The sequence below is a fragment of the Myxocyprinus asiaticus genome, chromosome 18, assembly GCF_019703515.2.
Source record: "Myxocyprinus asiaticus isolate MX2 ecotype Aquarium Trade chromosome 18, UBuf_Myxa_2, whole genome shotgun sequence".
Classification (NCBI taxonomy): domain Eukaryota; kingdom Metazoa; phylum Chordata; class Actinopteri; order Cypriniformes; family Catostomidae; genus Myxocyprinus; species Myxocyprinus asiaticus.
This window is the reverse complement of record NC_059361.1, coordinates 16459132-16470424: the sequence shown is the minus strand read 5'-3', so window position 1 is coordinate 16470424 and position 11293 is coordinate 16459132. Positions and strand designations below refer to the sequence as shown.

Below are 11293 nucleotides of genomic sequence, written 5' to 3'. Positions count from 1 at the left end.
CCCAAAAATTATTTGTACACTTAAGCCATACTTTATAATTAATTTAATTGCATAAGACAAGTTGCATCTGCAAACAAATGATGCTAGACCTTTTCTAACTTCCATTTTCTTAGTAATTTTTGCAATTACATTAATTAACTGGTCCCATGGCAAGTTATAGTGGATGTATGAAATCACACTCAAGTTCACAGAGGTGCCCCTAGCAGATTAAACACAGCAGTATTTTCACATCACTTAATACAATTTTACAACCAGAAAGTGTCCGAATACTTTTTTGTATGGAAGGTGCTGCTAGCGATTTTAGTTTAATCAACTTCTGTCATATTGCTAATTTCAATCACATCTACAAAAGCCTGCCCTGAAAAGATATATTAGCCATAACAGGACAACTGAGACAGGTGTGGTGTCTCAGGATAGCTATTACCTATTTCAGAGAAATCTGTCATGTAGTAGGGACATTTTATGCATGGTATTCCCCCTCCAAAAAAAAAAAAAAAAAAAAAAAAAAAAAAAAAAACATATTACATCCATTTACTCCATATAAATATCTGTTATGTATCTGTTATCCATATAAGAAGGTTCTGAAAAATTAGAAAAATGGAGCTTCATTTAACAGTGAAAGTGAAATAATTTGTTATAAGAGAATTATTTTATTTTATAACTTTTCCCATTAAATGTTGTTTGGTGTTCTTCAGGCTTTAGTAAAATAATGTAACATTTCGGGGCAAATAAGTAGAGGTGGCCGCCAAAATGGCAAAAATGTCCACAGCAGTTGTAAAGTTATCAGGTGAACTGATATACAGTGCATCCAGAAAGTATTCACAGCGCTTCACTTTTTCCACATTTTGTTATGTTACAGCCTTATTCCAAAATGGATTAAATTCATTATTTTCACCTCAACATTCTACAAACAATACCCCATAATAACAACGTGAAAGAAGTTTGTTTGAAATCTTTGCAAATTTATTAAAAATGAAAAACGAAATAAATAAATAAATAGAATAAAATCACATGCACATAAGTATTCACAGCCTTTGCTCAATACTTTGTTGAAGCACTTATGGCATCAGTTACAGCCTCAAGTCTTTTTGAGTATGATGCTACAAGCTTGGCACACCTATTTTTGGGCAGTTTCTCCCATTCTTCTTTGCAGGACCTCTCAAGCTCCATCAGGTTGGATGGGGAGTGTCGGTGCACAGCCATTTTCAGATCTCTCCAGAGATATTCAATCGGATTCAAGTCTGGGCTCTGGCTGGGCCACTCAAGGACATTCACAGAGTTGTCCCGTAGCCACTCCTTTGTTATCTTGGCTGTGTGCTTAGGGTCGTTGTCCTGTTGGAAGATGAACCTTCGCTCCAGTCTGAGGTCCAGAGCACTCTGGAGCAGGTTTTCATCAAGGATGTCTCTGCACATTGCTGCATTCATCTTTCCCTCGATCCTGACTAGTCTCCCAGTTCCTGCCGCTGAAAACATCCCCACAGCAAGATGCTGCCACCACCATGCTTCACTGTAGGGATGGTATTGGCCAGGTGATGAGCGGTACCTGGTTTCCTCCAGACATGACGCTTGCCATTCAGGCCAAAGAGTTCAATCTTTGTTTCTCATGGTCTGAGAGTCCTTCAGGTGCCTTTTGGCAAACTCCAGGTGGGCTATCATGTGCCTTTTACTGAGGAGTGGCTTCCGTCTGGCCACTCTACCATACAAGCCTGATTGGTGGAGTGCTGCAGAGATGGTTGTTCTTCTGGAAGATTCTCCTCTCTCCACAGAGAAATGCTGGAGCTCTGTCGGGTCCATCGGGTTCTTGGTCACCTCCCTGACTAAGGCCCTTCTCCCCCGATCGCCAAGTTTGGCCAGGCAGCCAGCTCTAGGAAGAGTCCTGGTGGTTCCAAACTTCTTCCATTTACGGATGATGGAGACCACTGTGCTCATTGGGACCTTCAATGCTGCAGAAATTTCTCGGTACCCTTCCCCAGATCTGTGCCTCGATACAATCCTGTCTCGGAGGTCTACAGACAATTCCTTGGACTTCATGGCTTGGTTTGTGCTCTGACATGCACTGTTAACTGTGGGACCTTGTATAGACAGGTGTGTGCCTTTCCAAATCATGTCCAATCAACTGAATTTACCACAGGTGGACTCCAATCAAGTTGTATAAACATCAAGGATGATCAGTGGAAACAGGATGCACCTGAGCTCAATTTTGAGTGTCATGGTAAAGGCTGTGAAAACTTATGTACATGTGATTTTTGTTTTTTATTTTTAATAAATTTGCAAAGATTTCAAACAAACTCTTTCACGTTGTCATTATGGGGTATTGTTTGTAGAATTTTGAGGAAAATAATGAATTTAATCCATTTTGTCCAAGGCTGTAACATAAAATGTGGAAAAAGTGAAGCGCTGTGAATACTTTCCGGATGCAGTGTATGCAAATGCCAGCCACACCGTACAAAATATAAGCATGCTGAAGGTGATATACTTGGCCTCATTAAAACTGTCTGGCAACTTTCGAGCCAAAAAAGCCAGAAAGAAGCAAACACAGGCCAAGAGGCCAAAACATCCCAGCACACACCAGAAGGCCAGATCAGAGCCTACACTGCAATCCAGAATGATCTTGGACTGTTGATATTTTGTGTTTCTATAGGGGAAATGTGGTGATGCTTCAAGCCAAGCAGTACATATCACCATCTGGACTAAAGTACAGCTAAAGATAATGATTCTCTGCTGTGTGGGGCCCAAACATTTCATGATATTGTTTCCAGGTCAGGTAGCTGTGAAAACTGCCAGCACCACTAAAGTCTTGCCCAGGATGCAGGAGATGCAAAGTGAGAAAGTGATGCTGAAGGCAGTATGTCACAGCATACATGACCAGGATTTTGGTTCCCCAATAAACACCAGAGTACACAGAAAACAAAGTCAAGGACAACAGGATGAAGAAACTGAGTTCTGAAGTATTCACACAAACTATAGGGGTTCCTTTGTTATACAGAAAAATCAGCAGCACTGTGTTAGTCAGAAAGGCTCCAACTATAGCTATCAAAGTCAGCGTGATTCCCATTGCATCATATGAGAGATTCTCAACTAGCTTCGGGATACACATTGTTCAGTTTGCATTGGACCAATAATCTTCAGGACATGACAGACAATCTATTGAATCTAAAATAATAATAAATAACCAAATCAGAGTGAGTATAAGGGGGAAATAATTAGACATGGAAACAAATTCAATACTGACAGCATGAACAAATAGTTAAGGGAGTCTTTATATTTACTTGTCCATAAGAAAACATACAGTTAGGTACCGTCACCTGTCTGATTACTGATCTCGCCAATATCACATTGAACACGGTAAAAGCAGCACAGAGGCTCCCCATGACGGACAGCCTTCCTAAATACCGTTACTGCACACAGACACTGATACTTATATCAAAATTGATCAGTCAGTCCATAGAAAGGAATTAGAAAATAAATGCATTGGCTGCAAATGACTTTTAAATGATACCGAGAAAAAACATGTCACAAAATTGAGACTATGTATTTAAGATTTTCTTCATTTATAGTGCAGTTATATGCCACTTAGATGTTTTTTGTTATACAGTATACAATGCTATTATGCTGTCGAGGTCTCAATGATGTCATCATGCCACTAATTTTCAAAGAGCAATGGATGGCAGTGAAGTACACAGTCAACACCTTGCCTTGCTCTGTTGGTTAGACCACATGATGGCCTGTCATCAAACACCAGCTCTCTCACAGTATGCTGAGCACCATCATGAAAGCCCACTTTAACAAACATAATATCTCCATTTGAATGTCTTTGCCAGTTTATCAGATCATATGATGGCACTGAGTCTCCCTTAGCATCAAAGTTAACTTCTCCAGAAACAGACAGAGACTTCCTGTAAATAATGCTGAAGATTTTGAGTAAAAACAACAACAAAATAAATACAAAGCAAGAAAGAAATGGAGAAAGGGGTAGATTAAATTTGTTGGTGAAATTTAGATGATACAGAACACTACATCATATACATTACAATTCTGTGTGATCATCGATTCTCATCAAACCCTGTGGTAGTTTTACCTGCCATGGAAACACGTTGTGGAGGTCTGCACATGAGACATTTTTAAACGGACAATTTCCAGGTATACAGATTATGCAGAGAATGAGCAAAGGCATACACTGCTTTATACACATTATAGGTCACTCGAGGGCTGGAAGTATTCATGTAGGCAGAGTGCTCTTTTCTGAGGGTTTCCTTCCCTGTGCAGGAGGGCAGACGACTCTTCAAGCTGGTGGAAGTGGGAGAGCAGCCATATAGAGCCTCCCACAGCTCCTGAACTTGAGGGTTAGATGGGTACATTTGTGGGTTCACTGTTTTGAGATAATCCTTCAGACCTGGAATATGTCCTTGACGGATTGCAAACCCAACTGTGCCCTCTAAGAATGGATATGTTTCTGCCAATACTGAGGCTGTAACCCAAGCCTCACTTGCAATCCATTGAATTCCTGTGATATTTTGAAGCATAAAATATAAAAAGAATAAGGATAAAATTCACCTTCTCGAGAAAAAACAACTACCTTAGCTGTGGATTGTTTGACTACTTTCAGAATCTTAAGGACCAGTTCTCAGCTATAGACTTTAGGGATCATTTCATGATAAGCCAAACAAATGTCAATGTTTTCAATTTCTCGCTTTATGCCCTGTAAAGCAAACCTGCCATAGTCATGATCTTCAGTGACCACACACACATCCATGTCCAGCCAAACTTCAAGAGTTGTGCGAGAGCTTTGACCTGGAAATCGTCATTGGGGACCACTCTGAAAAATGTCGATAACATCTTTCGATTACTTAGACAAGAGCAGGTTGAGAAATAGCTTATCTATCTATCTATCTATCTATCTATCTATCTATCTATCTATCTATCTATCTATCTATATTATATATATTGGAGAAATCAATGTAATCCTGTATACTGTATGTATAACAGAAAAATGTAAGCTATAGACAAGAGCATTTAATATACTTCCATAGAAAGACATTACACATTTAAATTGATCATTTTAAATCCCCATGGTACCATTATAAATATAAGACTGAAAAATAAAACAAATTTATAAAGAAAACATTTCAAATCTGCGTCATATTATATAGTAAATTCCCTCAAGCACCAGCAATATAAACAAAGAGAGCACATTCATAAGTTGGTAATGAACGTAAATGGACTGTATGCAATGAATTAGAAGAATGGACTTACATTATTTCCTGCATTAGCTGCATTTTTGTGACACGCTTTATACGCATGGAAAATATGGTTCAGGATACGGATGTAGACGTTAAATTATAGAGAATGTAAGTATTATTAATAATTTTCATCTACTGACACAAATCATGGCTAGTATTAACATTGATTTTATTGGTACGCACTTCTACCGGTCGAGTTTGAATTTGAAAAATGTAATTTATTGAAATATGAAAAAATTAAACCAAAAATATTTCTAAATGCAAATTATACTTCAAACGAAATGGAAAATATTTAAAATAATGAAGATCCAAAAATAATACCAAATCCAAACATTTTACTCTCTCCAACTTCTTCCACTGGCCCCTTTGCAGTGACTTAAATCACTTTACAACAACAGGTGAAGAAATACCAATAAAAAAGGTAGTTACTGTAATTTAACTACTACAGTGACTAACTGGCAACAGTGTTGCCAGTTAAATACGGTAATTTTACTACTACAGTGCACTATAATGCAACCTCTCACGGTATAATACTGTATACACAACAGTAGTCATTGTCTTATACCATAAAAAAAATACTTTAAAAATTAATCTTCACAGTTTGTCATTTCCTTTTAAAAAAGGGCAAGCATTTTAAATGTTCATAAAAATATATATTACTGTGGCACACATATATACACACACACACATGTAAAATAATTCAGAAAATTCAAATCATAACAATAATATTACACAAAAATTAACATAACGTTGCCACTGTTTGACTTCAAGTAATTCATTAAACATATCTCCAATTGAATGGCCAATATAATAACATCATATAACCAAAAAACAAACCTTAAAAGGATAGTCCAACCAAAAAAGAAAAATCGGTCACCATTGACTTTCATTATACGGACAAAAACAGCTGAAAATATTCTTCAAATATCTTCATTTGTGTTACAAAGATGAACAAGTCATACAGGTTTGAAACGACTTGAGGGTGAGTAACTGATGACAATTTTCATTTTTGGGGGGAATATCCCTTGAAGTTTGCTACTGCTTGCACTTAATTAGATGTTTTCCACTCAACTTTGGTGAGCCAAATGTATAGACATGTGGATTAAAGCTTTGGCCCTTTCTTTTAACAGCTGACCCGGTTTTGTGGCTATAGTTCCTGCTTTCGAAGCACATTTCGTACCCTCAGGATTAATCCCTTCAAAGAACCTGACCATCAAATCATCAATTTTAGAATTTTGTCAGTCAGTAACAACTCAAACACAGTTCCAGTTTTATGAGAAGTACAACAAATGGACATAAAAAACCCAATAAAAAAACAAGAAAGATAGGAAGAAAGAAAAAAGCAGATGGGGAAGCAAAGTATATGGAGAATGTGAGAGAGAGGAAGCATAGTTACTGGAGGAAAGAGTGTCTTATATATCCTACTACAAACAGTGCCAAAATGTGTCAAAACAGTACTTGTTCACCGGGTGAAAGTATTGGAATAGTGGCTATTCAAATAAACCCATGGTTGGACATAAAAATGTTCTCAACACTCACCTTTGAATGGGCTCTAGTGTGGCACTGGCTGCCTCCTGGTACTCTATATTAAAAACATAGAAGCACCCAAAGAACAGAGCGTTGCAGCAAAATCCAGCTGGTTGTCCACGCAATGTGTGACTTTTCCCTCAATGCTGACCAACCACTTGGATAATGCTAGAAGTGTATCTCCTGAAATATGAAAATTCACCGTAAATACAAGTGCAAAGGAGCATATACATTTTATTATATAAATTCTACTTACCATGCATAAGCCTTGGTGTGGCTGGTAGGTTTAGCTCATTTTCTATAGACATCTTGGAAGTTTCCTTGAAAACCAAAAAATAGTAAGATTACTCAGATGTTTTAATTCAGGCAGTATCTCATGATGGAGTAATCTCAGTTCTCCTTAAAATGACTGTCTTGTTGGTTTGATATAATTATTAAAATAAGTGCATTAAAGGGATAGTCCACCCAAAAATTAAAAATCTGTCATCATTTACTCTCCCTCATATTGTTTCAAACCCGTATGACTTTTGTTCATCTTCAGAACACAAATGAAGATATTTGAATAAAGTTTTCAGCCGTTCATGACCCTATAATAATAATGTCAGTGTAATCCATGTGACTCGTGTGGTTTATTTCTAGTCTTCATAAGCAATTAAATTCTTTTGCATGCAATAAAAAAAACAATAAAGTTTAAACAATGCATTAGAGAGTAGAGCGTGATTATAATTTGCTAATAAACACTAAATTGTTTTTTATTGCACCTAAAGGAATTAAATTGCTTAAGAAGACTTGGATTAAACCACATGAGTGACATGGATTACACCGATGATACTTTTGTATCTTTTTTGGAGTATCAAAGTTTCACTCCCCATTACCCTTCATGATATGAACACAAACAGCTGACAGCTTTCTTCAAATATCTTCATTTGTGTTCAGAAGATAAACAAAAGTCCTACAGGTTTGGATCCAATGTCATGAGGGTGAGTAAATGACAATTTTCATTTTTTTGGTTTACCATTCCATTAACTTTTTCACAAACTTGTAACACTACTAAGAGAGCCACCTCAGCCATTTGCTTTACTGCTCAGAAAGAAAAGAGCATGCTGAATTCATTTTAACATGATCACTAAAGCTGAGGGTGTTTCTTTAAATGAATTGAATATACAAATAACCTAAAAATAACACTTTACATTTATTAAGTATTTACTAGCACTGTAACATCATAATTACTTACATCTGCTAAGATGGAGAGAGTTTTCTTTTTCCTGGAAGTATTTCATAAATCACCAGGATGGCTGATATGGCACTCTTGTCATTGATGTTGTGGTGTCATCAATCTCTTTTAGGAGAGCCTGAATCTCTCCATTCCATTTCAGTCTCTGTCTTTGGAAGAAGTTCACAATCCTATTGCTTTTGCCAATCAGGGATTCACTGAGGCCACTGCTGATGTCAATCCCAGTCAGGGTTTCGAAGTGCTTGCAGAAGCGTCTTTTGGTTAACAGGAATGACTACTGAAGTTCTATTTCACTGATGGCAGGAGGGGGGCATGAGTTAATCATGTGGCCCTGATAAATATAAGTCTGCTGCATCAAGTCATCCACATCAGACAACTCTGTAGACCTTGGGCCTCCAGACTGAAACATTTCCACTACAACTTTTCTCTTCAAGAGAATCTGATGTCTCTCCATCTGGCATGGATGTAGGTTGCCAAATGTGGCGAGGTGGAGGTGCGGGTTTATGACATAAATATTGATCTTAAACCATTGCAATTTGACTAAACCACCCCAGGAATTGCACCCAGGGAAATATTAAAGAAAACCCAGAATTCAAACTAGGTCACACAGGTTTGTTTCTATAAAGAAGGCAAGAGACATGGATCACATAGAAAAATAATTACACTTTATTTGTACAATGCAAAAAAATACACACTAAGATTCACACTCATTCACTGATAAGTTTTCTAGGCCTTGACACATCAAAATCCAACAAGGGATCCAGGAAGAGCAACTGCATATAAATACATATAAAAAGAGCTATCCTCTTTCAAACAAAAGAAAATGAATATTCCACAAAAAAAAACAAACACAAAACACACACACAAACACACACCCGTGCGCTTATATCCCACAGCAAAAAGACTCGAGATAGTGTTACACAGCACACGAGGAGAGGAAACGCCACCACAGGCAGGAGAGAAAGCCTTTCTGCTAGGGACCCCAGTTAAAACAAACCAAACACACCATGAATAGATTTTCAAGACTCAAATGGTTCAGTACAGAATTAAATATACAGCCATCCCATAAATGAGAGGGAAAGGAAACTGTGAACCAGAAATATTACGTGGCAGAATGACAGGTTAGGCACACATGAAAACCACATTTGCTACACACACACACACACACCAAACAATTTAACAAATAAAATGATTAAACAAATCCAAATCACTCACACACACACACACACACACACACACACACACACACACACACACACACCCGCTAATGCCTCGACCCCAATAGAAAAGCCAAGAGCACTTACCGGACAATGTAATTCTTCACTGGTAAATGTTCCCAGAAAATATCCACACCACTGATTCACAGGTGTACTTGGAATCACACACTACTGGAAGTATAAACAAATCACTATGCCCCATGAGAAAAAAAAAAAAAAATTAAAATTAAAAAAAAAAAATAATAATAAATAAAAAACCTACACCATGGCCCAATACAAAGACAACTTAAAACGTACCTGAGAGGTGAGCAGTCGCCGAAACACGCTCATGAAAGTACAAGGGATTCCAAACTCTAACATTAACAGAGCAAATCATTAATACTACAGCAATAAAGTTATTTTTAGCCAAACTGCTACTTGCTAATCACAACAGCACATACCTTCCGCTACCATTGGAAACCAGGAAGTAGTGGGGAAGTAGGACGTGACGCACCCAAGCTACAGCCAACTGGCTCTAAATAGGTGGCAACCCCCGCTGATAGGAGGTCACCAACGTCACTCAATAATTTGACCAATTACCTCGTTCTGCCACACAATTAATGCATCCGTAACGGTCCACTTTACATCTAACTTTTTCATTGTGCAGCTGTTCTTTTCTTTTTCTGCTGTTGTATTTTTTGGTTGACGAATCCTGTTTGCAACATTTGTCTCTATTTACATGTTCTACCCTAGTTTTCAGCTAACTTTGTAGGGAACTGAAGCCTTTTCCCAGTTGTTCCCCTCCTCAGAAAAGTCTCCAAATGTCAAGGGATATGTAGACACAATGTTTCTTGCCACTTCCCTGCAGTCGGCTAAGTTTGGGTTTGGGCAATGTTCTCTCATGGCTGTCACAACAATTTTTACAAACTCTCTCCTTGGTCCAAGTGGAGCCCTCTGCTTATTGAATGCTGCATGAAGGGTTGCAGGCATGCGGTTCCAAGGAACCTGGAACATATTGGGCCAGTCAGAATTTGCAGGAGTGTAAGAAACTGGCTGTTCAGGAAGGGACTGGGGTGGTGATAATGAGGTGACTGTAATCTCAATAGGCGTTTCATCCACTTGGCCACTAGATTCTTTGAAAAATGTGACCACTGCGGTACTTTCTATACAGTTAAACTATAAATGACAATGACTACGCCACCCTGGGAATTTCACCCAAGGAAATACACAGTAAAGGAACACAGTTTCGGTGGTTCAATGAAAAGACAGAGGCCTATGAAAAGACAGAGAAAATGCTAAAAGAGAGAATTAAGCAATAGTCATCATACCAATGTCCACTAACAAATTTATTATAAAAATAATGTTAAAAACTCACAAGCTTAAAAAGGGACATTTCGCCATACATAATACAGAGACTAACAAAAGCCGGAAACCCATCTCAACAACCCAAATCCCCACTTAGAGATACATACAAAAAAAAAAATGAAGAGAAGAAACAGCAAGGCTAAGACTTACCTTGGGGTTGGCAAACTAGCTGAAAGAAATCGTGCTCTCAAACAAACATGTGTGCATAGCAAACAATAAGAAGAGGTGTTCAAACCCTGGTGCTCCAAACTCACAACCGTGTGTTCCACCCAGGTGACTAGTCTCCCCCTCAGCACACTTAGCCTTGGCACAAACTTAGGAAAAAAGAATATTAGGGCCATATACGAATAACATAACCAACTGATCACTCAAACAAAAAAACAAAACAAAAAAAAAAAGACAAAACAACGACATAGGTTGGTAATTAAAAAAAGCAACGGCGTCCTACCTCGCTGGCAGTAAACCAGGTTACACGGTAGTGTGCATGACCTTTAATGGAAGACATGCTACAAATAACAAAAAACCCCACACAAGAAACAGGAAAAAGAAAAACCCATGGAAGTCAGGCACACCAAGGCTCAGCCTGAACATCCCGGTGCACCCTAATCAAACCAAAATCCTCAAAACAGGAAATAAACAAATGAAAACGCAATCATAATAAAAAAAAAAAAATAAAAAAAACGTACCCACAGTTAACCGCCGAACGAACCACGAAAGACTGCAAAACAAAA

General features: G+C 38.0%; 2 pseudogenes; both read right to left on the bottom strand.

Annotated features, from left to right (window-relative positions):
* Window positions 1-650: 650 nt before the first annotated feature.
* LOC127455850 (extracellular calcium-sensing receptor-like) lies at window positions 651-4872 on the bottom strand (annotated as a pseudogene).
* A 1416-nt stretch (window positions 4873-6288) lies between these two features.
* On the bottom strand, window positions 6289-10785 carry LOC127456371 (uncharacterized; annotated as a pseudogene).
* Between the last annotated feature and the right edge of the window lie 508 nt (window positions 10786-11293).